This window comes from Rhinatrema bivittatum, chromosome 5 (genome assembly GCF_901001135.1).
Source record: "Rhinatrema bivittatum chromosome 5, aRhiBiv1.1, whole genome shotgun sequence".
Classification (NCBI taxonomy): domain Eukaryota; kingdom Metazoa; phylum Chordata; class Amphibia; order Gymnophiona; family Rhinatrematidae; genus Rhinatrema; species Rhinatrema bivittatum.
In genome coordinates this window covers 128,908,325-128,935,835 of record NC_042619.1, presented here as the reverse complement: position 1 = coordinate 128,935,835, position 27,511 = coordinate 128,908,325, and the positions used below count along the sequence as shown (strand labels likewise).

The following is a 27,511-nucleotide window of genomic DNA, read 5'->3' as shown; positions in this document are numbered from 1 at the left end:
GTTGTAGTGGATGGTCATCTGAGAAACTGTGACCACCAGTTGCTGTGGTTCAAAAATAGAATGAGCCTCTCTTACATCCTCAGTCGTGGGTCCTAGACTTCAGGAAAACTAACTTTCTCAAAGTGGAGGAGTACCTCAAGGAGTCGTTAGCTGAATGGGAAAACCTAGGGGAAGTAGAATGGAAGTGGCCAAAACTAAAAGGAGATAAGGACAACTAATCTTTTTGTTAGGAGCGTAAATAAAGGTAAGAGGAAAAAGACTGATATGATTTTCTCTAAAGAAGTAGCTGAAAAGATAAGGGAGAAAAAGTTAGCATTCATAAGCTACAAGAGATCACAGGAAGAGGAAGACAAGTGACAATATTTGGAAAAATTAAGAAGCTGGGAAATTTGTCAAGAATACAAAATTCCAAATAGAAGAAACAGCAAACAGTAAAAAGGGAAGAAAAGACTTAAGTGCAAAAGTGGCATTGTGAGATTCAAAGGTGAAGAGGAGAAATACGTAGAGGCTTGATGAGGAAACAGCAAAATTGCTTAAATATATGTTTAGTGTTCACTGTGGAAGGGATAGGAGCAGGACCATATAAAACAAACACAAATAAAATTGGAAGCGAGGTAAACCTCAATCGATTTTTAGAACAATGTGTTCATAAGGAGTTAACTAAACTTAAAAGTAGATAATGGGATTGGGCCGGATGTGATACATCCAAGGGTTCTAAAGGAACATATATATCCTGGCAGCTCCACTGGCTGCCATGGCAATGCTTCTTTACAATCTAGAATAGTTCCAGAGGACTGGAAAAGGGCAGATATGCTCCCTATTCATAAAAGTGCAGGTAAGGAGGAGGCTGGGATCTACAAGCCAGTTAGCCTGACCCCTGTGGTGAGTAAACTAATAGAATCCTTGCTAACATACAAGGATAGTGCAATTTTTGGAATCCAATAGATTTAACAGACATAAATCTTGTCAGACGAATCTGATCAATTTCTTTGCGTGAGTGACCAGAGAGTTGGATCAAGAGAGAGCACTACATGTAGTGTTCTTTGATTTCAGCAAGGTCTTTGACAGTTCCGCACAGAAGACAAATTCTATGCCCTTGGTACAGATCCTAAAATGACTGTTAGAAACTGGCTGAATGAGAGGTGACAAAAGATAGTGGTAAATGGAAATTTCTCTGAGGAGGGAGATATTACTAGCAGTGTGCCTCAGGCATCAGTCCTTGGAACTGTTCAACATTTTTGTGAGCAACATAACAGAAGAGATGTTGAGAAAGATTTGTCTTTTTGCCAATGATACCAAAATCTGTTAACAGGGTGGACAGCCAGGAAGGCATGGAAAACAAAGAGAATTCTAACAAAGCTCGAGGAACGATCTAAGGCCTGACAGCTAAGATTTAATGCTAAAAAAAATGCAGAGTAATGCTTTTAGGATGCAAAAACACAAGGGAAAGATATAGTATTGGAGGTAAAATTCTTCTAAGTACAAAGGAAAAATGGGATCTGGGAGTAATTGTTATCTGATAATCTTAAGGTGGCCAAACAGGTGGATAAAGCAACAGTAAAAGCCAGAAAGATGCTTGGCTACATAGGGAGTGGAATATTCAGCAGAAAAGGAAGGCAATATTGTCCTTGTATTGGTCCCTGGTGAGACCTCGCATGGAATACAGTGTATAATTCTGGAGACAGAACCTTAAAAAGAATATAAACAGGATGGAATCAGTTCAAAGGGTGGCTACTAAAATGGTCAGTGGTCTTTCTTCTAAAGCCTTAAAGATCTAAACATATATATCTAGAGGAAAGGCAAGATAAGGGAGATATAATAGAGACATTCAAATATCTCACAAGGTTTCCATGTACAGGAGGTGAGCCTTTCAATGAAAGGAGGCTCTAGAAAGAGGTCATGAGATGAAGCTGAAAGGGGGTAGCCTCAGAAATAATCTTAGGAAATATTTCTTTACAGAGAGGGTGGTGGATGGGTGGAACAGCCTTCCACTGGAAGTGATAGAGACAAAACAGTATCAGAACTCAAAGCATGGGATAAATACAGGGGATCTCTAAGGAAGTGATGAGAAATATAATGCTATTTTGGCGGATGGTCAAATGGATGGGCCATGCAGTCTCTCTCTGCTATGTTTCTATAACTAGGAGGACATGCAATGAAATTACTGCATAGCTCATTTAAAACATATTTGCTTCCGATTTGCCACCTACTTGCAGGCCTCGGCCTGACCCACTATCTTTACGCGGATGACATTCAAATACTAATTCCAAAACACAATAGATGCAGCGTATAAGAAAACAGCCATGTATCTTTCCATAATAAAACAATTACTAACCCATATGAAACTCATAATAAACATCGAAAAAACAGAAATACTTCTTGAAAGAAAAACCAGCACAACACCTCTTCCACCTCTAAATCTTGAGAACCAAAAGCCAGTAATTTCCCCTGTCACCCATGCACGCAATTTAGGAGTTATCATAGATCATGAACTATCTTTCAAAATACACATTACGACTAAAATAAACAAGGATATCATAAATTACTAACACTGAGACGATTAAAACCATATCTAACCTCAGATGATTTCCGAACTGTTTTATAATTGCTCATTTTCTCTAATCTAGATTATTGCAATTCGCTCTTACTTGGTCTACCGCTTTCTACTATTCGTCCCCCTTCAAATCCTACAGAACACAGCGGCCAGAATTTTAACAGGCACCAAAAAGTACGAACACACAACCCCAATCCTAACATCTCTACACTGGCTTCCAATAAAATCCAGAATTGAATACAAGATACTTACCATTTTACACAAAATACTATACAAGGAGCAAACAGGCTGGCTAAACACAGCAATCAAATTTCATGATCCGCAGCAAAACTTACGCTCAGCCAAAGGCCTCTTAACAATCCCTTCAGTAAGCTCTGCACAACTCGCATTAGTCCGAGAATGTGCAATTTCACTCGCCAGCCCAAAATTTTGGAACGCACTCCCCACTGAATTACAATTACAACTGAGCCTATTTATTTATTTATTTTTATATACAGACATTCGATCTGAGATATCACATCGGTTTACATTCAGGTACTGTAGGTATTTCTCTAAAAACATTTAAGGAGTTAAAAACCTGGCTGTTTACCAAGGCTTATCAAGACTCACAATAACCCTTACACATCCTCTCCCTCCTACTCTTACACTTCAAGACTTTTTTTTTTTTTATATTTATTTCTCAGTACTTATTGCTTTTTAATATTTATCTGCATTTTAATATGTAACTTATACCTCAATTTTTATATTGAATCTTATTGTATTTTATCTTTATCAGGTTTTATTTTACTTGTATTTAAATTTGTTAAACCGTTATGATGGCTACACCGAATGACGGTATACAAAACCCAACAAATAAATAAATATAAAAGAAAATATTTTTTTACTCAACACAATTAAGCTTTGGACTTCATTGCCAGAGAATGTAGTAAAAGCTGTCTGGGTTTCAAATAGCTTTGGATAAGTTGCAGGAGGAAAAGTCCATAAAAACATTAAGATGGGCTTGGGAAATCCATTTCTTAGCCCTGGAATAAGCAGCATGGAGTTTATTTACCTTTTGGGATCTGCCCTAGTATTTGTGGCTTGGATTGGCCACATTGGAACAGGATGCTGGGCTTCATCGACCTTTGATCTGACCCAGTAGGGCAAATCTTATGATCCTCATGCAGGACTTTGTCAAATATCTTCTGAAAATTCATACATGCTTCATTAGCTCATACAGTTTGGCTCCTACTGATTGAGGGACACTGCACTGGGCTTGGGGAAGAGACATCCTCTTCGGAAACCCAGATTTTTCTCATCCTCATTAAAGGGCTGCTGATGCCGGAAGTGCCAAGTGGGAGCTTGGTACTGCAGTGGTTTTTTGTTTTTAAATTATCCATGTTTAATTTGTGTAAGCCACTTTGAGCTTTTGTAGTGCACAGCATATAAAATTTTAAAAATAAAACAGTTACAGCTATCAAATTGGCAGACTCAAATGCTCTGCACCAGGAGCTCCCACTGACCAGTGCCAGATCTGATCTTTGACACTGGTACGGACTCCCTTTCCACAATTACTGTACTCTCCACAGAGGACAGGGTCTTGAGCTAATCCATCAGAGCGCTCCATTCAAATCAAAGGGGGCCTTGGTGTACCTTGCCAAGGGGGCAGACTGTGTCCTGAAGCACTGTATTCAATGCTTGTGATATAGACAGCACCTGCTTGTGATATAGACAGCACCCAAGTTGGGATCAGATCTAGGAAGAATTAAATAATTCAGCACCATAGGAATCTTCCACACTACGAAGGACAATTGAACCTGTGTCACAGCAACCTCTTGTCTCAGCGTGTGCGAATCTGCTCCAGCACAAACCCACATCGACGGCCCTGGAGGAGAACCAGCACCACGGTCTTCTGTGCCTTACTCATGACCTGTGACAGGAACCAGCATCACAGGAGAGGAAGAGCCTCTCCTGATTGCAGGAAAGAGGAGCAGAGTTCCACTTCAATTTCATTAACAGCCAGATGATGCCTCACTATGCAAAGAGAAATGTCTTTGCTGCCTGCTTCAAGGCTTCAGGTTTTTATCCAACAGCACCTTCTGCAGGGCCTTCTTCCAGGCACGATATTGCTGTGCCCTTGGGAACATCCAACAGCTATAAAAGGTGTTAATATCATGATATTGTACAATTACTCATAATAATATTGTACAATTACTCATAATGCTCGCCATATCTCGTGTACAGCACCCCTCCCTCCCTCCACCACCCTACCCTCTTCCCCCCCTCCCTTTTATTGCCCCTGCTTCCCCTGTCACCCTCCGCCTCCCCAGCCCCTCCTCCTCCCCCTCCCCCCCACGCCTCACCTTCCACCCCCCGCCCCCCGCACCACCTCCCCCTGTAATTAATTAATTTTGTCTAACTTTGTATAATATTATCTAATTCTTCTCTAATATGGTTTATCATATAATTCTAATATGGTTTATCATATAATTCTTCTCTAATATGGTTTATCATATATAATCGCGTTTTAACTGTGATGCATGTTGGCACCACAGTAAAGTTAACCTACCTTTTAACTATTTATCTTTCCTCCACCTATCATTGTAATTTCCTTTCTCAGTTACATGTAAACCGACATGATGTTTTTTACGAATGCCGGTATATAAAAGTTAAAAAATAAAATAAATAAATAAATAAATCCGTGCCCATGCAGCAATAGAGAATAGAGTGGATATCTGTAATAGACATCCAGAATCCACAAATGCAAACCTGAAACCCACAGACAACAGAGTTCTGTTGAAGGGTGCCAAAGCAAGCTGAAAAACTAGATCAAAGAAAAAGGGTAACAAAATCATAGAAACTGGATATGTCTATATGATAACTGAGATGAAGAAAAACTAAGGGGTTCATTACGTAGCGTGCGCATGCAGGAAACCTGGGTCCGTTTCCACACCATCGGATGACATCATCATATACATTATGGCCAATTCATGCCTGCTTGTATACGGAAAAACATTACATGCCAAAAAATAAACACACAAGAATAAGTTCAAGAAAGCAGAAAAAACCCAAAAAAACATACATATTTAAGAATCCAGTTAGTACTGATAATTTAATGTTGGTGAAATAACAAAAAGTGACCTTTCCCAACACTATCAACATTAGAATTGGGAAGGGCATTTAGTATTCTCCATCCAAATCTCAGGGGTATGGTGCAAAGCATCTTGCCTGAAAATTAATGCTCACTGCAGAACATGTTGTAATATTAATTTCAAAACTTAATGAGCTACTCCACTATCTCATCTGTTTTGCTCATGAGGGGGATAATGTCAGATGCTTTCAAACTACAATTTTCCTTACTGCATGAACCTCTACCTCATTCAGTAAAATGAACACCCCCCCACACCCCCCCCCCAATAACTCCGAAATATTTGTGGTCAGGCTAGTAAACCTAACCACAAATTACTAAGAAAAAAATAAAGGTTATAAAACTCTGAAGGCACTACCAACATATACTCAAAATTAAAAAAAACCAAAAAGACAAATCAAAACAAAAAAAAAAGGCTGAAAACTTGATGGAAGTTCACCTTACCTTTAAGGTAATTATTACCCTTCTCAAACTGATCAGTCATATACATAATGGTAGCTCATTTCCACAAGATGTTCCATTATTAAATGAAGAGTAGCTCAAAATGTCAAGACCTTCAGATCAATACATACCTTGTATGGGCCAGCAGTGCAACATCAGCCAGATTAAATCAGCAGCATTCTGACATCAGCAATAGCAAGAAACAGGAAAGGGCCTATGAAACATTACCTGTCCTTTAGTTTTCACCAGTCAAGATCAGGTAGCCCATAAATTGAGATCATGGTCTCAGTCTAGTACCAGGGCCATAGCAAAAGTAGTCACCCTGCAGCTCCTATCATAAAATTCCTAAGAAACCATGAATTTTGCTACACACGTCATCTCTCTACTTTAGACAACTGATATCCAAATCAAATGATAGCATTAAATATTTCTGCCTATCTAGAACAGTCCTATTAAAAAAAAAAAAAACCCCAAAACCCACTAATAGAAGCAATGAGACTACTCAATATTAAAGCAAGTGCTTCCCAAATGTATTTCTTCATCTCTTGGTTTTATTCTTTGGTCTCATTTCAGTGTTTTCCTACCTACATTGGCTATAGAAAATCTACACCCTCTTCCAAAAAGTTCTTCTTTTGTTATATTATAGTCTGGAAGTAAAATGCATTAAACCAGTGTTTGTTTGATATATCCACACAACCTATCTCACAACTGCCAAGTTAAAAATATATTCTAAATTCCCTAGAAAATGAAGTAGAAATACAAAAACAAGAATAGTTCAGCTGGATAACCGTCCACCCGCCTTGTACTTGTGCAACAATACTAAATGCTTAAAGCTCTGGTGTAACCAATAACCATCAAAAGCACACACCAAGTGAACTGGCCCCATTTGTATTAAATTGATTCATGAGACAGCATAAATTCAATAGTTTCTGTTGGTTCTCTCTGCTGGGTAGTGCATTTCAAAGTAAAGACTCAACCATGAGCACCAAGGAGCTGTCAAAAGAACTATGGGACAAAGTTGTAAAAAAGACACAGATCTGGAGATGGGTAAAAAAACAACTACAAATTCCTTTAATATCCATCGAAGTACAAAAATGTAGTGTGTATATCACCGCCAAGATCCTGCCTAAATTAGGAAATTCCTCCAAACCAGATGTCAGAGCAGGGAGGCAACCAAGAGTCCAATGGTAACTCTGAAAGAGCTATAGACTTTCATAGCTAAGATTGGTCAAAGTGTGCATCTAACAATATCCCAAGCACTCCACAAATCCAGCCTATATGGTAGAGTGGCAAAAAGGAAGCAATTACTTAAAGGTCAGCCTAAATCCTATTTGAAGCATGAAAGGAATACTCGGGGAATACATAACCAGGGGGCAAAATGTTTTGTGGTCTGACTAAACTAAAATAGAAATATGCATTATATTTAGGCCAAAAGGTTCTAACAGCACCTCACTCAGATAATATGATCCCTACTGTGAAACATGGTGGTCGCATCATCATGTTATAGGGATATGTTTCATTGGCAGGGACTAAGGTACTTATCAGAAAAGAAAGGACAATGAATGGAGAAAAGTATAGAAAAGCAAGAAAGCTCAAACTGGGACAAAAGTTCACCTTTCTGCATGATAACCTGAAGAACACAGCACAGCCAAAGCTACACTGGAATTGCTAAGGAACAGGAAGGTTAATGTTCTGGAATAGATCAATTGAAAATATGTGGCATCCATCAATGCTCCCCAAGGAACTTGACAGAGCTTGAACAGTTTTGTAAAGGAGAATGGCCTGTTGACAAATCTAGGTGTGCAAAGTAGGTGGTGACCTATCCCAACAGACTTATAGATGTAGCTGCTGCCAAAAGGTACAGCAATCAAATATTGACTCAGAGAGACAGACATCCAATAGGATTTCATTTTTTGTTTTTTGGATACATCTATGCTTTGTCCCCCAGCAAAACACTTTTATCCCTGAAATGTGAAGAGCAGTGGTTCTTAACCTTTTTTCTGTTAGGACACATTTGAAAAATGCTCCCTTGTGTGAAAAACACTGAACATATAACCATCACAGTGCTAAATAAAAACACATACTCTTCATCCACAGGAACTCTCTGAACCCAAACAAGAGGGGCAGGGCAGAACTACGAAATTTCCCCATACAATTCACCATACAAAAAAGGATATTCTGATTCTGGTGTCATCTTGGTAACAGCAACACAAAGGAGAAATTACCACTTACCTGATCATTTCCTTTTCTTTAATAAGGCCAGGTGGATCCAAAACCAGTGGATTATGCACCTCTACCAGCAGATGGAGATGGAGTAAAGCTGACATCATGGTATTTATACCGCTGCACAGACATCAGCCCGCCAGTATTCTCTGCAACAGCCAACTGTGGACAAACTAACAAAACATGATTAACAGAACCACTCCAGCACTCAGCCAACAGGAAAACACTGAGCTTTAAGACAAAGAATATAAAAACACTAGTCTAGAGACTGGAACAACACTAACCAGTAACCCCTGGATCATACAGCCTCGCAGGAAGACAACAGCATAACCAACCGGCAGCCAAGGGCAGGAAGGTGGATCCACCTGTCCTTATTAAAGAAAAGGAAATTATCAGGTAGGTAGAAATGTAGAAACTTACAAATTGATAGCAGAAAAGGCCCAAAAGGCCATCTAGTCTGCCCAGCAATCTTATTTTATATTGGATCTACAGTCCTTTAGTCTGTGGATCCAATACAAAATAAGCCCATTTCTTTTGTCACTAGGGTGCCAATTCCCCCCCCCCCCCCCCCCCCCCCCCCGTAGTAATTTCTCCTTTCTTAGTATATGGACAGGTGGATCCAAAACCAGTAGGATGTACCAAAGCTACTCCCGAACAGGGCCTGATCAAAACTGCTTACACAAAGGTTGTATTCCTCCTGGGCCTGTACAGCCAGGCAGTAATACCTGTAAAAGTTTTGTGAAGAGGACCATGTCGCAGTTCAGCAAATGCTGACGGGAGACAGCAATCTAACCTCCACCTATGACACTGTCAGAGTCCTAGTGGATTGAGCCCTAACCTGACTAGGCAATGGCTGCTCAACATCCACATACGCAGCTGTGACTACCTCCTTAATCCAGTGGGCTATCACAGCCCACGACATCGGCCCGCCCGTTTACTCCCACTGTGGAAAACAAACAGGCGATCCGTCTTCTTGCAAGGTTTAGAAACCTCCTTATACCTGAAGATCCAAGGGCCATAACAGGCAATATTTCCTCTGTATCTCTTTCCCTGTACAGAGATGGCAGCGAAATAAACTGATTCAAGTGAAAATCCGAGACCACTTTTGGCAGCTGTATCGCCCCTGGAGTCACTCATGGAAACAGCTCCCAGCAAGACAAAGCATGTAGTTTGGATACTCGACGTGCAGAACAAATTGCCCAAGAAACACTGTTTTTAAGGAAGGTAACCTCAAGGAAAGTTTACACATCTGTCAAAAAGTAGGGCCCGCAAAAAAATCCAAAACTAGATTAAATCTCCACAAGGGCACCAGTACCCGCAAGGGAGGACGAAGATGCTTCACTCCTTTTAAGAACCAGGCCAGGTCTGGGTGATCTGACAAGGGCCCACCATTCACCTGACCTTGGAAACCAGCAATAACCGCCATCTATACCTTTAAGGAATTAAGGGCCAACCCTTTACTCAATCCATCCTGCAAAAATTCCAAAATGAGTGGAATCTTAACCACAGCTTGGCAAATGTCAACAGAAGACAATTTCACTTCCGCCCATGACACTGCTTAAGCTCTAGTGGAATGAGCCCTGACCTGAGTAGATAACAGCTACCCAGCATCAACGTATGCAGCCGTGACTACCTCCTTAATCCAGCAAACCATAGTAGTCTGCGAGGCCAGAACTCCCTGCCTAGTACCGTTGTGAAGAACGAACAGGCAATCAGTCTTCCGTAAAGGCTTCATAACCTCCAGATATCGGACAATATGTATCTTAACATCCAAGGGTCACAACAGTATATATATATATATATATATATATATATATATATATATATATATATATATATATATATATATATATAGTGGCCAGGTGTCAGTTACAGCTAAGAAATTGGTCGTCCAATGCAACCTCCAAGGCAAACCTCACAAAATTGTCCTTTTACAGGCTCGCTTTTGTTTGGGAGCAAGTTGGAGAAACTGGCCAGTTAGTGGGTGAATCACAAGTGCATCCACCTTCAGAAAACAAATGCTCTCTCACCACCGGATCAAAAGGTTACAGGCCTTCCAAAACCAGACCACCTTTGAAATTAGCCTCTGGGGCTCCCCACTCAAGATCAATCAGTTCTTGAATGGCCTCCATCACAGAGAAAATACAAGAGGCTTTAGACTGAGAAACCAAAATGGGATTTTTATTTGGCTCAGACATGGACTCTGCCTCAGGAACTCCAGGCATTTTCAAGGTCTGGTAATTCAGGGCTGGCAGTTTGCTATGGTTCTTTCATAGAGATATAGTCCTACACAGTTCTAATCCTGGAGGAATTTCACCATCCTCAAGAGAGTCAGGCTCTGCCTCATCATCCATGCCATTTGGATCTCTATTGGGTAGTCCCATTGCCGCTCTAAGAGTACTCCGATGCTTACCAGTAGATCCAGGCAAGGTTTGCACCTATGACTCTGACCTGGGAGCTTGGATGGGGCTAAGGACTACGCCGGAAGAAAGGATTGCAAACCCTGGAAAAATTCTATCCATGAAAATGTAGAAGTATCCAGACCAGGAGGTAACTGAGGTATACTCACTGAGCTGCCTTCCCCTGCTGAAGAATCAGTTAGGGGAGTTCCAAAATCAGGCACCCCACCTGAAACATCTTTACCCAGACCTACATCCGGCTGGGAAGAACCAGGCTTAGTGAAATCAGAGGAAGATAATTTTCCCTGAGCCTCCAAACAGCACTGGCACAAGTCAACGGGCACTCCTGGTTGAGATGCCTGGATATGACAGGCAGTGTAAAGAGAAAGGTGCTTAGGTTTTTTAGATATAGGCACCATTAGACCGGCTGGAAGAGTGTGTCTTAGCTTTTTTTTGGGAGGGTGTCCAAAAATTCTAAGCGTCCAACTGCTGTGTGTCCAACCTAGGATAGGCACAACAAAAAATTAAGCACACAGCACAGCAATGCTCAACTTGTGCGCACAGGCACCCAGCCACTTAAGGCACTGCTTAACTTGGACACACAGACTGCTAAAGACCTGCCTAAGCATCCAAAAATTGGATGCACAACTCTGACACACAGCTAGATGCACACACCAAACCGACAATCCTGTAGAGGGCAGCCTAAAGAAAGCATGTGAAATGCAGTTGAGGCCCACCATGCAGCTCAAAGCAATGCCTAGCCTACAGAAGCTGCTCAACCCGCCAGGCTGCCCACATCCCTTGACCTCCCACGGAGCAGGACGAATGTCAGAACGGCACACCGAGCAAGGAGGAAGCCCTACAGCAAAAAACTCCTCCTGCTGTATTTCTTTATTTTTTTTTATTTTTTTTAACTTACTGAGCTCAGTATTACCTGGCTGAGTACAGAGACTGTCTTCGGCTGCGGGGGGAGAGGGCATTTACAGTCACTGCCGCGCTCGGCTTCCTCCACCTGCTGCCTTTCAGCTGCTTAATAGCAAAGTCCTTGCCTGCAGAAAAAAACAGTTTCTGGACCAAGACCCTCATCTGAGGGACAACAGAAATCAACTTAGGCATTCTCAACTGGGGGAGGAACTTTTTAGGCTCACCGCCAGAGAGCGAGGCGATTTTCCTTATTTCTCCTTTTTCTAAATCGAGGCAATCCCCAGTAGGGAGATGCAAGCCTACCATCTGCTGGAGACAGAGAATAGTGGCAGGTGGATATCACTGCAAGAGTGTATATATACTGTCACATCAGTTTGCTCCGTCTCCATCTGCTGGTAGAGGTGCATAACCTACTTGCTCTGGATTCATCTGACTGGACTCAAAGAAAGACTAAATCAAATCCCTACATGCTAATAAGATACTTCACCTCAGTCACACAGAACTGGCCTTCACCAAAACACAGAATAAACGACAAAACAACTGTGGAGACAAAAGCTGGAATGGAAACCCCAAAAACCAATTTGCATGCAGTGCAAAACTGAAGAAATAAAATCAGAAACACATTCTCTCTTACACTAAGCAATGTGCAAAGAAAAGAAATGCACATTCCCACAACTGACATATTTGGATCTTGTACCTTGTCACTCCCCCTCCATGCTTCCATAATCGTTTACTTCTCCCCACTACTCCCTTTCGATCATCTTCTCATACTCACATCCCTACCCCAGCATTCCAAACCCTCCCCCGCATCCTCTTCCCTGTGCTCCCCCTGCCCAATTACTCCCAACCACTACTGTCCTAACCCCTTCCTGCTCAGCAGCCCCCATACTCCTGCTCTCTTGCAGCTCTCCCTGCTTAGCATCCCCAACCTCCTTTTCCTCAACCCTCATAGGGTGAAGAAGACACCAGCATCAATTCTAGGCCCAGCAGGGGGAGATAAAGTTGGCATCTCAGGTCCAGAAGAGCAGGAGTTGGCAATGTCTCGCTCTGATCTGAGTGAAGGAGGAAACAGCCTCCCACTGGGCCAGAAAGAGAAGGAAGCACAAGTAGCCTCCTGTCAGACCCGATAAAGGGAAGTCAACAGACTCTCACCCAGGCTGAGGAGGAGAGAGCAGCCACTTGCTGGCCTGGCACACACCTACCAGGTCCTTGTGACACACTAGTGTTTCCCAGATATATCTTATGAACCACTGATGTAGAGTATGGTGTGTTAAGCAGAAAAATACATGCAAGCCTGCTGTACTGACAACAAAATGTGAAAAATGTTAGAGTGTGTAGATTTTTCTATTGCTACTATATATTTATACATTTTTAGAAAACAGATGAGAAATGCAAGCATGACTCACATACTGACACATAGGAGTTTTCTAAACAACTTCCAACAGAGTGAAAATCAATGTACAAGATGAGAAAAGAAAGTAATCTTAAGTTTAGTGGAAAAATATAAACTGAAAGATAAGTGAAATTATGAATACTTGAGATCTTACTTAATAAGCAAGCTATACTTACATTCTGCTTTCATGAAAGTCAGTGTGTTGCACATTCAATATCTGACATTTATATTTACACACAAACCTCTATCCCTCATCTGCCCATCACCTCTTCTCCCCTCCCCAATATAAAAAGGCATGAGAAAAAAAAAAGTGTCCACTGATGCACATTTTCTTTACTCATGTGCTAATGCATCAGGAGTTTAGTACATCAGGATTTAGTGTTTCTTCTTCTCTAAACCCTTACTAGTTCAACTCATATGATGCAAAAGTAGCAGCACTCTCTATAGGATAGGGAATATTTTATGTACAAGTTCTTGCATAGCAATTCATACAAGCTAGCAGAGCATTATTAAATAAAACATGTTCCCATATCATCTGCATTTCTGGCTTTTTATCCTCTTTGTCCTGCCTCCTCTAAACCCAGATGTCCCATCTAATTCATCCTTTGTTCTCTTATGCCCCCTTCCCCTTCTTTGTATCCCTCTTTCTTTTTGTTTTTTTAAGACAAGCAAATGAAAGTTAAAACTATTATAAAATGAGTGCCATATTATCTGCAGCTTAAGTACTTTAGCTTTTTTTTTAAGGCAACAGTTTTCCCCCATACATACAAAATGGAAAAAGCTTTTTACAGGTCTGATCTGTGTACCAGGCTAGACAGACTAATTTCTGTAGCTTTTTTGTAGGACTGCAATGTGAAAAACCTAACAAAAAATGTAGCACTTCCCATTTAGAAAAATTAGTGAGGTGTTTTGTTTTTTTTTTGTTTTGCTTTAAGTAGAAACCATGAAGATTCTACAATACTGACTCAGCAAATAAAGCTCACCTCAATCTCATCATCTGGGGTATAGAAACCCACATGAGTAGTACAGGAGGATAGTGATGTGCAAGAAACAGGAGAAGAATCTATGTGCCAGCCTAGTGGCAATGTTGTACACTGCCGTGTGGACTGGATTCTTTGGTCATGTCTTTTGCTCCACAGGTAAGCCAGAGCTGGGGATACCCTAAAAAAACAGCAGTCACAGCCCCTGGAGAAAGTCCCACTCATTATGCAACAGCAACACCTGGTGAATGAGTTTAGAGACTATGGTCACCACTTTTTGGAAGGAGCCCCAGAGCTTGGCTAAAGACTCTCTCTGAAATGAATAGGATAAGTGAAGCAGAAGAGGATAGAAAATATGTTCTCCCCTATCTGAGTAGTTGCAAATAAAGATTCATGCTTCCAGTTCCTATTGGGCTAAGAACCTTCCCCCCCAAAACAAAAAAGGGCTCTAAAGCCAATAACCACAAGGCTGCCAAACAGCGTGATAAGACACTTAAGCAAGAAATGTAATGTTGGCATGTTACATGTTACTAGTATTACCCTGTCACCAGTCTTGTAACCACAAACACTCTATTCATGAAGCCCAGTGTTAAGTAAGGCATTAGGTTAGCTTCTCCCATAGTGCTTAGGAAATTATGCTCCCTTTCAAGACATCTGGATTCTTGGATGAAGCAGCACAGATCCAAGGGCATGATTTTCTTTGAGAATCAGAGTTCATGGGATTCAAACATTAGGAAAGAAGCATGCACAGGATCCCCACTGTAAGTTGACTAAAGGTGTTTGTTTTTTTTTAAGCACTGATTAAAGCCCTACACATGGTCAATATACTATACTGCAGATTTCACTGTGGAAACTTTAGCATTATAATTAAAGCCATGCAGTTAAATGAATTATGTCACTTGATGGTGTTTATATTTTTTTTTAATGGATACATGATCAATATTCAGTCTCTCCCTGCAAAGAGAATTCAAAAGGACAATTAATTTGTTTTATGTATTAGACATCCTTGCCAAGGTTTTCATTCTACATTGTAAACAGTGATAAACATTAAAGTAAAAATCCAAATTTCATAAAAACATAGAAACAGAAATGACAGCAGAAGACCAAACAGCCCATCCAGTCTGCCCAGCAAGCTTTCACACATTTTTTTTTCTCATACTTATCTGTTCCCTTGGCCCTTATTGGTAACTTTTTGGTTCTAGTTATCTTCCACCCCTGCCATTGATGTAGAGAGCAGTGCTGGAGCTGCATCAAAGTGAAGCATCAAGCTTAATTGGTTAGGGGTAGTAACCACCACAATACGCAAGCTACTCCCACGCTTATTTGTTTACCCAGCCTGTGCAATTCAATCCTTGTTGGTTGTCTGAATATAAATCCTCTTTTCTTCATCCCCCCTGCCACTGAAGCAGAGAGCTATGCTGGATATGCATTGAAAGTGAAGTATCAGGCTTATTTTATTTATTTTTTTATTTTTTATTTAAGTTTTTTTATATACCAACATTCAGGATGATAGTCCCATCATGCTGGTTCACAAGAAACAGGGGTGCAATAATAATAAAACTTTACAATTTGAACAATAGTGCAGAAAAAGCAGTTACATATAACAAGGAAATCAATAACTTGGAGTGAGAAGGAAAATGAAGATCAGATAATTATATATAAGTATAGATAGCATTGAATAAATAACATTTATTAACGTTATTACTAGCGAAGCGTGTTGATTGATGGGAGATTAAATAATGTTGGAGTTAGGAAATGCCTGCGTGAACAGCCACGTCTTGAGTTTTTTCTTGAATGTTGAGATGCTGGGTTCCATTCTAAGATCCGGGGGAATGGAGTTCCATAAAGTTGGACCGGCTGTGGAGAATGCCCGATCTCTAAGCGTGATGTGTCTGGTAGTTTTGGCTGGAGGTACTTGAAGTGAACCTTTGTAAGCATCTCTTGTCGGTCTTGTAGAGTGGTGTAATCGGAGGGGGATATGGAGATCGATTGGAGCTAATTGATGGATGTTTTTGAAAATGGTGAGAATGGCCTTGTAGATTATTCTGAAGTGTATGGGCAGCCAATGAAGGTCCATCAGGATAGGGGTTATGTGTTCTCTTCTCCTGGTGTTAGTGAGTATACGGGCGGAGGCATTTTGGACCATTTGCAATGGTTTGGTGTGTGATGAGGGGAGACCTAGCATGATGGTGTTACAATAGTCCAGCTTTGCGAAAATGATTGATTGTAGAATCGTTCTAAAGTCATGTGTGTGGAAGAGAGGTCTTCTTTTCAGCACTTGGAGCTTATAAAAGCAGTCTCTGGTGGTTTTGTTGATGTTGGCTTTCAGGTTTAGGTGATTGTCAATTAGAACTCCTAGGTCTCTTACTTGTGTAGTATTTGGTACGGTAGGATGGGTGAGTGTGAGGGAGCTGTTTTCTGGTGTGATGAGTAGAAGTTCCGTTTTTGATGAATTTAGTATCAGGTTGAGACTTGTGAGAAGCTGTTTGATATTTTGGAGGCAGGTTTCCCAGTGAGACAGAGTTTTTGCAAGTGACTCTTCGATGGGGATCAAGACCTGGATATCGTCTGCATAGAGGAAGTGTTTGAGATTGAGGTCGGTGAGAAGTTTACATAAGGGTAACAGATAAATGTTGAACAAGGTAGGAGACAGGGATGAGCCCTGAGGGACTCCTACTGACGCGGGGTGAAGAGAGGATTCTTTATTATGAATCTTAACCTTATATCCTCTGTTGCTGAGGAAGGTTCTGAACCATGATAGGGCAGTGCCTGAGATACCTATGGCTGTTAGTTGGTTGATGAGAAGGGAGTGATTAACCGTATCAAATGCAGACGAAAGGTCGAGTAGTATCAGAAGGAAGGCTTGTCCTTTGTCTAAGCCTAGGATGATGTGGTCAGTCATAGAGATGAGGAGGGCTTCTGTGCTTAAGGTTTTACGGAATCCGTATTGTGATGGGAATAGAAGGTTATTATCTTCAATGTAGTTTGAGAGTCGTGAGTTTACCAATTTTTCCATTATCTTGGCTATGAATGGGAGGTTGGCTATCGGTCTAAAGTTATTAGAATCGTTTGGGTCGAGATTTGGTTTTTTGAGCAGGGGTTTGAGTGAGGCAAGTTTGAGGTTGTCAGGGTAGAATCCTTGTGTAAGGGAGCAATTTATGATATCTGCCAAGGTTTTGGAGATAGATTCTGGAATTGATAGTAGTAGTTTGGCTGGGATGTGATCTGAAGGGTGAGAGGAAGGTTTCATTTTCCTAAGAATTCCTTGGATCTCAATGGATGAAGTTGTGTCAAGTTCTTCTAACCGAGTGTAGTTGATTGAGGGTTGAGGAGTGGTTAGTGGAACAGTGGGGTTCGTGGGGAGCTGTGATAGAAGAGTATTGATTTTGTTGCTGAAGAATAGAGCTAATTCTTCCGCTTTCGATTGAGCTTGGTCATGAGCAATCTCTAGTTGGTTTAATTGTGTGAGGTTGGCTACATAGCTGAAGAGGGCTTTGGCATCGAATACAAGGTTGTGTATCTTCGAGGCATAGTAGTCCCTCTTGGATCTTAAGGTGCTTGATTTGTATTGTAGGTTTGGGGTAGTAACTGCCGCAACAAGCAAGCTACTCCCCCACTTTTTTGTGAATGCAAATCCTTTTTTCAACATTTCCACTTGCCATTGAAGCATAGAGCAATGTTGGAGTCGCATTAACAGTGTGTATGTTTATTGAATAAGGGTATTAATCTCCAGGTAGTAGCTGTCATTCCCACAAACCACCCCCATGCCTCTTCTCTTCATTCACATCCTCGACTTTACGGATCCACAGTGTTTATCCCACGCCCCTTTGAAATCCTTCACAGTTGTGGTCTTCACCACTTCCTCCGGAAGGGCGTTCCAGGCATCCACCACCCTCTCCGTGAAGAAATACTTCCTGACGTTGGTTCTGAGTCTTCCTCCCTGGAGTTTTAAATCGTGACCCCTGGTTCTGCTGATATTTTTCCAACAGAAAAGGTATGTCGTTTACTTTGGATTATTAAAACCTTTCAAGTATCTGAAAGTCTGTATCATATCACCCCTGCTCCTCCTTTCCTCCGGAATATACATATTTAGATTCTTCAATCTCCTCATAAGTCATTCGATGAAGACCATCCACTTTTTTGGTCTTCTCTGGATCACCTCCATCCTGTCTCTGTCCCTTTGGAGATACAGTCTCCAGAACTGAGTACAGCACTCCAGGTGAGGCCTCACCAAGGACCTGTACAAGGGGATAATCACTTCCCTTTTCTTACTTGATATTCCTCTCTTTATGCAGCCCAGCATTCTTCTGGTTTTAGCTATTGCCTTGTCACATTGTTTCGCAGACTTCAGATCATTAGACACTATCACCCCAAGGTCTCTCGCCTGCACCGTGTACATCAGCCCTTCACCCTCCATAGAATACATTTCTTTCAGATTTCCACACCCCATATGCATAACTCTGTGTTGGTGTTTGAGGTAGTTGTGGGTGGATCCTTGGTCCGGTGGCAGATGACCACGCCCCCTGGGGAAGATCCCGAGAAGGACCACCGGTCAGGCTCAGAGTATGGAGACAGACACACACTAGTTCTTTTATTTAAACAGTATATTGAACTAACAGAGGTGGCAGTAGTGAGCTGGAAGTGCCCGGCAGGGCTGTAGTCCCTCAGATACTGGAACAGCGACCCTGTATAACTGAGCTGTAGAAAAACTGAATATAGTGAGTTACCATCTTTCTCTCAGAGCTTTCCCTGGAACCAGGTACTCGCTCCTCGAGGGCCTAACTCATTCCAACACCTGGACTATTTCCAGAGACTATTGTGTGAGTGTTACCATCTAGGTTCTGTTCCTGAACTCTGCATACTCTGCCTACTCACTATATTCAGCTTCTCTACAGCTCAGTTATCCAGGATCGCTGTTCCAGTACCTGAGGGACTACAGCCCTGCCAGGCACTTCCAAGCTCACTACTGCCACTTCTGGTGGTTCAATATACTGTTTAATAAAAGAACTAGTGTGTGTCTGTCTCCATACTCTGAGCCTGACCGGTGGTCCTCCTCGGGATCTTCCCCAGGGGGCGTGGTCATCTGACACCGGCCCAAGGATCCACCCATAACTACCTCAAACACCAACACTCTGCACTTCTTGGCACTGAATCTCAGCTGCCATATCTTCAACCAGTCTTCCAGCTTCCTTAAATCCTGTCTCATTCTCTCCACTCCTTCCGGCGTGTCCACTCTGTTGCAGATCTTAGTATCACCTGCAAATAGACAAACCTTACCTTCTATCCCATCCACGATGTCGCTCACAAAGATATTGAACAGGACCAGTCTCAATGCCGACCCTTGCAGCACTCCGCTCATCCCCACTCTCTCTTCCGAGTAAGTTCCATTTACCATCACACATCGTCTTCTGTCCTTCAACCAGTTTGCAATCCAGGCCACCACCTTGGCACTCACTCCCAAGCTTCTCATTTTATTCACAAGCCTCCTGTGCGGGACCGTATCAAAAGCTTTGCTAAAATCCAAGTAGATGACATTGAGCGCTCTTCCTCAATCCAATTCCTTAGTCACCCAATCAAAAAAGTTGATCAGATTCGTCTGACAGGATCTTCCTTTGGTGAAACCATGCTGCCTCTGGTCCAGCAATTCTGCTGCTTGTAGATAGTTCACTATTCTTTCCTTCAGCAGCGACTCCAATACTTTTCCCACCACTGAGGTGAGGCTAACTGGCTTGTAGTTTCCAGCCTCCCCTCTGCTCCCACTCTTGTGAAGATGGACCACCGCGGCTCGTTTCCAATCACTCTGCACCACTCCTGTTTCCAGGGATCTATTTAACAGGTCACACAGCAGAGCCGCCAGCACATCTGAGCTCCCTCAGTATCCTGGGATGAACTTCATCAGGCCCCATGGCTTTGTCAACTTTCAGTTCCCCAGCTCTTCCCATACATTCTCTACTGTAAATGGAGTTTCATCCATTGCAGTCCCCTCCAGTTTCTTGTTAACTAGCGACGGTCCTTCTCCAGGGTCTTCTTTAGTGAACACTGAATTGAAGTATTCATTTAATATTTCTGCCATTTCTTCATCTGTTTCCACCCATTGATCTTTTTCACCTTTCAAGTTCACTATACCACTTTGGACTTTTCTCCTTTCACTGATGTATCTGAAAAATGTTTTGTCACCTCGCTTTACCTCTTTGGCAATCCTTTCTGCTGCTTGACTTTTCGCTTTCTTGATTTCTTTCTTCATCTCCTTCAGTTTTACCAGATATTCTTCCTTGTGATCCTCCCTTTGGGATCTTTTATATTTCTTAAACGCTGTTCTTTAAAAAGTTGTGATTTTTGTGAAGGTTTTCACCGTTAACGTGATTCCAAATAAATTTCATAAGTCAGAGTTCTTGAGAAGTATTCATATAGCGAGTGGTGGAGTAATTTTCTATAGATTATTTAATTTAAATACTGGGGGGGGAATATAAAAAAAAAAAAGCATAGAAAGTACCCATCTGTGGTTCATTTTAGGTTGGCATCAGAACACACACAGCCAGATGTATTAAATGATTTTCCCAATTTTTAGCTGGGGGTTACCTGGGGGAGGAAAAGACCCAGGAGAAAATATTGGTACAGTTCTATTGGCTGGGCCTACATAAACAGGTCCAGTTGTTTTGCCGGTCCTACCCTACCTGCCAACTCACAAAGTCTGCCAGCATATGGGCACCTCATTCCCATAATCGAAACACTTTTTGAAAGGATGGGCATGGACCTTGTGGAGCCACTAGAGAGATCTACTCGAGGAAATAAGTAAATCCTCGTCATTCTGGACTATGCCACAAGATATCCAGAAATCACTAGTAACTGTGTGAAGTATGATGTAATATTATTATTCAATACAAAAGGAACATCATAAATTATCGCTGTTTTTTTAGATCGTGATACCTCATAATAAGTAAGGCCTCTCGATTTTTTTCAGAGAGTGCTCTTAAAGAAACATGTCACATTTCAAGCGTTTCCCATTAAATGGTTTTACGGGAAACGCTTGAAATGTGACATGTTTCTTTAAGAGCACTCTCTGAAAAAAATCGAGAGGCCTTACTTATTATGAGGTATCACGATCTAAAAAAACAGCGATAATTTATGATGTTCCTTTTGTACAAGATATCCAGAGGCAGTGCCGCTATGGAATATAAAGACCCATATAGTGACAACTGCCCTAATGGAGGTTCTCTCATGACTTGGGCTACCCAAGGATATCCTGACAGATTAGGGAACCCCATTCACATACAAAATAATGAAATAACTCAGTACCTTGCTCAAGGTAAAAACTCAGAACACCTTGGTGTATCATCGGCAGACCAATGGCATCACTGATCTCTTCAATCAGCAACAAATGTTAGGAAGTTTGTGGATGAAGCTGGCAAGAATTAGGATGCATTTCTACGCTACGTGCGGTTTGCAATCTGCTAAGTGCCACAGAACTCGATGGTGTTTTCTCTTTTTGAGTTATTGTATGGGAGGATGCTAAAAGGAATCTTGGACATAGCTAGCAAGACTTGGGAAAATGAAGGGAACTTCTGACAGAACCTTTTTGCCTTAGTTAGAAGTATTACCTGCCCTTCCAAAGTTCAGGGCAGGGTACAATAAAACACAAGTATACCTGACAAAAACCTTATCTTCTGAGATCAAGTATGTGACCTCTGCAAACTCACAATTTTAACACTGGCACACAAATATTAACTTTATAACTAGCAAACAATATAAACATCCAGTAATAATTTAACTCTCCATGAATTTTTGTCTCAAAATTTAAGTTTTTCTTCCTGGCAAGTCCAAAAGTTTATCACCATCAGATGAAGGTTCCGCTGTCAGCACTCCTCTTGGATATCTTTCTCTGAAACCAGTATAGGCTCATCTTGCTGAAAAACACCCTCTAAACTCCAGGAGGGAGACTCTTCCTAGAGCAACTGGACCAGTGGATGTTTGGAAACCAGTGGTACCACAGAACATATTGGGTATGGCATCTCCTGGAGAAATCCCTGCTCCAGAAGCTCAACAGAGTTACTGCTCGGGAGATTTGGGGGGGGGGGGGGGGGGGGGGGAGGGGGAAGAGAGAGAGAGGAGGTTTTCCAAGTGAAGTGAATCCCCTTCAGGGTTTCTTGCTCTCTTTGAATCAAGGGCTCATGTGCCAAAGGCCAGTGTTGCTGGCACCAAGTGAAACCACGTGTGATGTAACAAAGCCCGACCACTGCTTTGAAAGCACTGGTTCCGATGCATGGTGCTTCTTCTTGTGTGCTGCCAAGCCCCTCAGAGCAATCAAAGGCTTAAGGACTCCTGTGTCCAGTGCTTCTGTGCTCTGCTGAACCCTGTTGGGGCAACAGGCTCAGAAACAAGTATTGCAGAAGGAGAAGCCCTGCTCAACTCTGCACTGGGGGAGCTCAAGGAAGCTCCATTCCGAAAGGATAACCAACTTCAGCTCTTCACCAACCTTTCAGGCTCTAGATCCGAGTCCTTGGAGATATCCATCCACAATGCTAAGTTAGATTTGTTGCAGTCTGGTCCCGGAAACAGATAAATGTCATGGCCACCGGTGATGGGCATCTTTCTGCCACATACACAGTCCTTGAAGCTGCTGAGTGCGGCCTTCTTACAGCTGGACAAGATTTTTTTTTTTTTTGTTACTAGCACTGAAAAGTGCTGTTGAGGGACTGCTGAGGCAACTTCAAAAATACTGCTGAGAATCAAAACAGAAAACTAGACATATCTAAGAGAAAAGGTACACAACTGTGCATCAGTTTGGACAAAAGCTCTATGAACTAACAGGCCAATACAGAAAGAAATGCGGGAGAGCGGGCGAGCGCCTGCTCTCCCGGCGCACGCACAGGCCAGTGCCCTGTGCGCGCGATACAGTAAATAAAAATTTGCTAATTAGGGCCCGTGGTAAAAGGTGCAGTGGCTGTCAGCGGGTTTGACAGCCGACACTCAATTTTGCCGGCGTCTGGTCTTGGACCCGCTGACAGCCACGGGTTCGGAAACCGGATGCCAGCAAAATTGAGCGTCCGGTTTTCAACCCTCGAGCTGATTTTAAATTTTTTTTATTTTTAATTATTTTTTTAACTTTTAGGACCTCTGACTTAATATCGCCATGATATTAAGTCGGATGGTGTACAGAAAAGCAGTTTTTACTGCTTTTCTGTACCAGGGCCCGAGAGAAATTAATGCCTGCCTTTGGGTAGGCGCTAATTTCTGAAAGTAAAATGTGCAGCTTGGCTGCACATTTTACTTTCTGAATCGCATGGGAATAACTAATAGGGCCATCAACATGCATTTGCATGTTGCAGGCGCTATTAGTTTCAGAGGGGTTGGACGCGCGTTTTCGATGCACTATTACCCCTTACTGAATAAGGGTTAAAGCTAGCACATCGAAAAAGCACGTCCAACCGCGGGTTAACTGTGCGCTCCACAGTGGAGCGCACTGTACTGTATCGGCCTGTAAGAGAGAAGGATCTGTTCAGTGCCATCAGATGAGGTCAACTACATCTTGACGAATTCAGCCCTACTTGTCAGAGAAATGTAGCTCCATAGCCTCCAGAGAAAACCTGATGGCCAACAAGAACTCAGATCCAAAAACTCATCAGCTGGATAACCTGCCTGGAACAAATGCCTCTTCAAACCGAAAAGTTTAATGATTTCTTAGAACAAGTACATCTGAGTTAAAGTAACTGTTCAGTGAAAGTATTCCACCATAAGGTTCATGCAACCAAAATAGCCCTCTCATGGGCACCTCCAAAAAAAATATGATATGCAGATCTTAGCAGACGTGTGGGTTTATGTATCTGCAAAATAGCATTTACCCAAGCAGAAGACATTCATCAATAATCTGTGAATAAGCCTAATGATTTTATATTTCACCCACCATAAAACTAGCAACCATGCAAAGCACAGAGAACAGGTCTAAGACGTTCCTACTTATGAATGCTAGTTGAACCGTGTGCTTGGTATTTTTGTACTGTTTGCAGGGTGCTAAGAGAACTTGCATGGAGTCCAGCAAAAGCAGAATTACAATACAGGCCAGAGAAAATAAGAGCTTAGAGCAGTCTGAAATTCATTAACATCCAAAAAAGGCTTCAATCTTCGAAGTAACCACAATTTATAAAAGGAAGCCTGACTCACAGACTTAATTTATGAATGCATAGATTAGGCTGTCCCCTCGACTGAATTTTCAATGAGTTTCCAATATTTTCTATTTAATATCTATAAACTAGCTGCCTGCAGTCTCATTCTCTTGCCAGCAAAAATTAATTTACCTGCCTTGCTCTAATACTTTCCCCTCATTCTTTACTCCTAGGCTTATAAGCCTGAACACATATGTACAGTTCTCTCTTACTGCATCTTACTTTGAAAAATCAGTCTATTACTCAAGAAACTATAAAATGTCAGACTGCACAGACAGATTTCAATTTACAAAGTACCTACAACTTGATGCTACTGGTCCACATACTGCTCTGAGATTACACCAAGTACGATGAGATTTCCGATCATCGATTTTGCTTAGTGACAGCTACACTGTGTCAACCAAGTTCCTGAACTAAGATTAAACATTTAATAAAATTATTTTTAAAAGTCATATTTCAGGTTGGCATGCCAGAAAGTGCTTTATTTCATTGCTTTTAAGATTTTATTTTATGGAATTGTAGGAAGAAAGGACTATAGGTAGAAACTGCCAATTAATACAAAGGAAGATGCCAAAAGGAGCCAAAATTAATGTATTTGTAAGGTGGAGAGGTAATAGAAAAATGGAGAAATTACTTACCTGTTAATTTTGTTTCCTTAATATAGACCGATGGGCAAAGGACCTGCAGTGATCCCAATCTGCCAGTATTCTCTTCAAAAGCAACTGTGGACAGACTAGCAAAAAACTTGATTAAAAACAGGTAACCAGACTATATTCAATCAACCATAAACACTGAACTCACATATGATTCTAGGTACTCCAAGCTAGGGACTGGATGAACACTTACCAATAATCCCTTGCGACCCAGAGCAACACAGGAGGACCACTAACACACAGAGAAGGAAGCTGAGTCCATCTGCCTACACTAAGGAAAACAAAATAATTAGGTAAGTAATTTCTCCATTTCCTAGCGTGAAGACAGATGGATTCAGGACAAATGGGATGTACCAAAGCTACTCTCCAACAGGGTGGGAGGCTACTCAGTGGTTGGAATGTAGGGCTCGCCAAAACGTCCAGCACCAAATTAAGACTCCACAATGGTACTGGTAACCTCAAGGGAGGCCTAAGGTGCTTCACTCCCTTCCAAAAAAATGGGCCACATCAGGATGAGCCACAACCTGCACCTTCAAGAAATTAAGGGTCAAGCCTTTACACAATCCATCCTGTACAAAATCCAGAATGAAAGGGATCTTAACTGAACGATGAAGAGCACCCTGCTCCTCACACCAGGCCTCAAAAAAGACTCTCCAAACCAACACACAAGCCAAAGAAGTAGAGAACTTGCGAGCTCAGAGTAAAGTGGCAAATACTGCAGAGGAATAACCACACTTTAACAAGAGAGCCCTCTCAAGAGCCAAACCATAAGACAAAAAGAGTCAAATCCTCATGAAGAACCGGTCCCTGCTGAAACAGATCTATGTGCGGCGGAAGATGAAGGGGGGCCTCCACCAGGATTCGTCGCAAATCCATACATCACGAACGTTTGGGCTAGTCCAGTGCCAGCAGGCATATTAGCCCCCCCCAATTCTTCGATCTTGCAAATTATCCTGCCCTGCAAGGGCCTCGGAAGAAAGGCATAAAATAATCTGTCTTCCGGCCAGAACTGTACCAAAGAATCTATTTCCAGGGACTATGGATCTCTCCTTTAACTGTAGAAGCGAAGAACCTTCGCATTTCAAGAAATCACCAGCAATCCACAATCAGCTGAAAGGCCTCGGCTGACAACACCCACTCTCCTGGGTCCAGACTCTCCCTGCTGAGGAAGTCCGTTCTTACATTGTCTTTTCCTGCAATGTGAGAGGTTGAGATCATCTGCAGATGACCTTCCACCCATTCCATCATCTGGTCTATTTCCTACGAAACTTGCTGGCTCTTGGTTCCTCCCTAGTGATTGATGTAGGCCAAAGTCGTCACATCATCTGACACCACGCGAACCACTTGATTCCGCAGCCTGTGGCTGAATTGCAAGAATGCCAGCCATACCACCTGGGCCTCCAGGCAATTGATGATCCAGCAGGACTCTTCAGCATTCCAGTGCCCTAGGCCATTAACTCCAGACAGTGAGCCCCCCAACCGTGTAGACCCGCAACTGTCCCTGAGTACCAGCCAGCGGAGAGGATAAGGGAACTCCCTTTCTCAGATGATCCTCCTGCAACCACCACTGGAGGCGGGAACAGATTTCCATCGGCAAGTGGAGCCGAACTGCATAATCCTGAGACTGCGAGTTCCCACAAGATATCATATGTGCCTTTGCCCATGGCACTACTTCCAGCGTAGCTGCCTTCAAACCAAGTGCCTGTATGTAGGACCACATCATCGGGTGCATGGTGTTCATCAATTGATACACTTGAGACATCAATCCCTGGATCCGAACTTCCGGTAGGAAAAAATCTATCCTGCCCCGTGTTGAACTGGACCCCCAGATACTCCAACAACTGGAATGGCTGAAGATTGATCTTGGTCAGGTTCACCACCCAACCGAGCTCCTGCAATAAAGGAGATCACCTTGTGTGTCACCAGGCAGCTCTCTTCCTGAGACTTAGCTCGAATCGGCCAGTCATCCGAATACGGGTGCACCAGGATTGCTTCTTTTCACAAGGCTGTCTCTACCACCACCATAATCTTGGAAAATGTTCTGGGAGTGATGGAAAGACAAAAATTCAGCACCTGAAACCGATAATGGCGCCCCAACACTGTAAAGTGTAGAAGGCGTTGGTGTTCCAATTAGATGGGAATATGAAGATAAGCCTCAGACAGATCCAAAGTGGTCAGAAATTCCCCCAACTGCACCACCATTTGAAAATGAGTCACTTTCAAGTGACAGTTAACCTTCTTGAGAACCAAGATGGGACAAAAGGAGCCCTCTTTCTTGGGCACAACAAAATAAATGGAATATCGTCGCATACTTTCTTGAGACATGGGCACCAGAATCACAGCCTTCAGTCTGATGAGCCTTTGAAGCATGAACTCCACTGCCTGCTTCTTCTGTGGGGAGTGGCAAGGGGATACCATGAATATATCCTGAAGAATACTGAGAAATTCCAGTGCATGCCCTTCAAGTATCACCTCCAGGACCCACTGGTCCGATGTAATCTTGACCCACCTCCAATAAAAGAGAAAAAGACATCCCCCTATTTCCTGTTCCGGAAGGTGAATCAGCAAACCTTCATTGGGAAGCTCGAGAAGGTCTGTCCTCTCTTGGGCTGGCAGGGATGAAAGGACTGAGACCTACCGAAAGGCCATCCCTCTGT

The 27,511-nt window shown here is 42.3% G+C and overlaps 1 protein-coding gene across 2 annotated transcripts in view; it reads right to left on the bottom strand.

Moving 5' to 3' along the window:
- The window catches only part of TSC22D1 (TSC22 domain family member 1), a 302,706-nt gene that overhangs the window by 256,627 nt on the left and 18,568 nt on the right, over positions 1–27,511 (bottom strand). The window contains exon 1 of one of the 2 annotated variants that reach the window (XM_029602926.1): positions 6,126–6,144. The exons of the other annotated variant lie outside the window; for it this stretch is intronic. The gene's annotated coding sequence lies outside the window, so the exon portion shown is untranslated. Of the gene's footprint in view, positions 1–6,125; positions 6,145–27,511 lie in introns of those variants that run through there. 2 annotated transcript variants of the gene reach the window in all.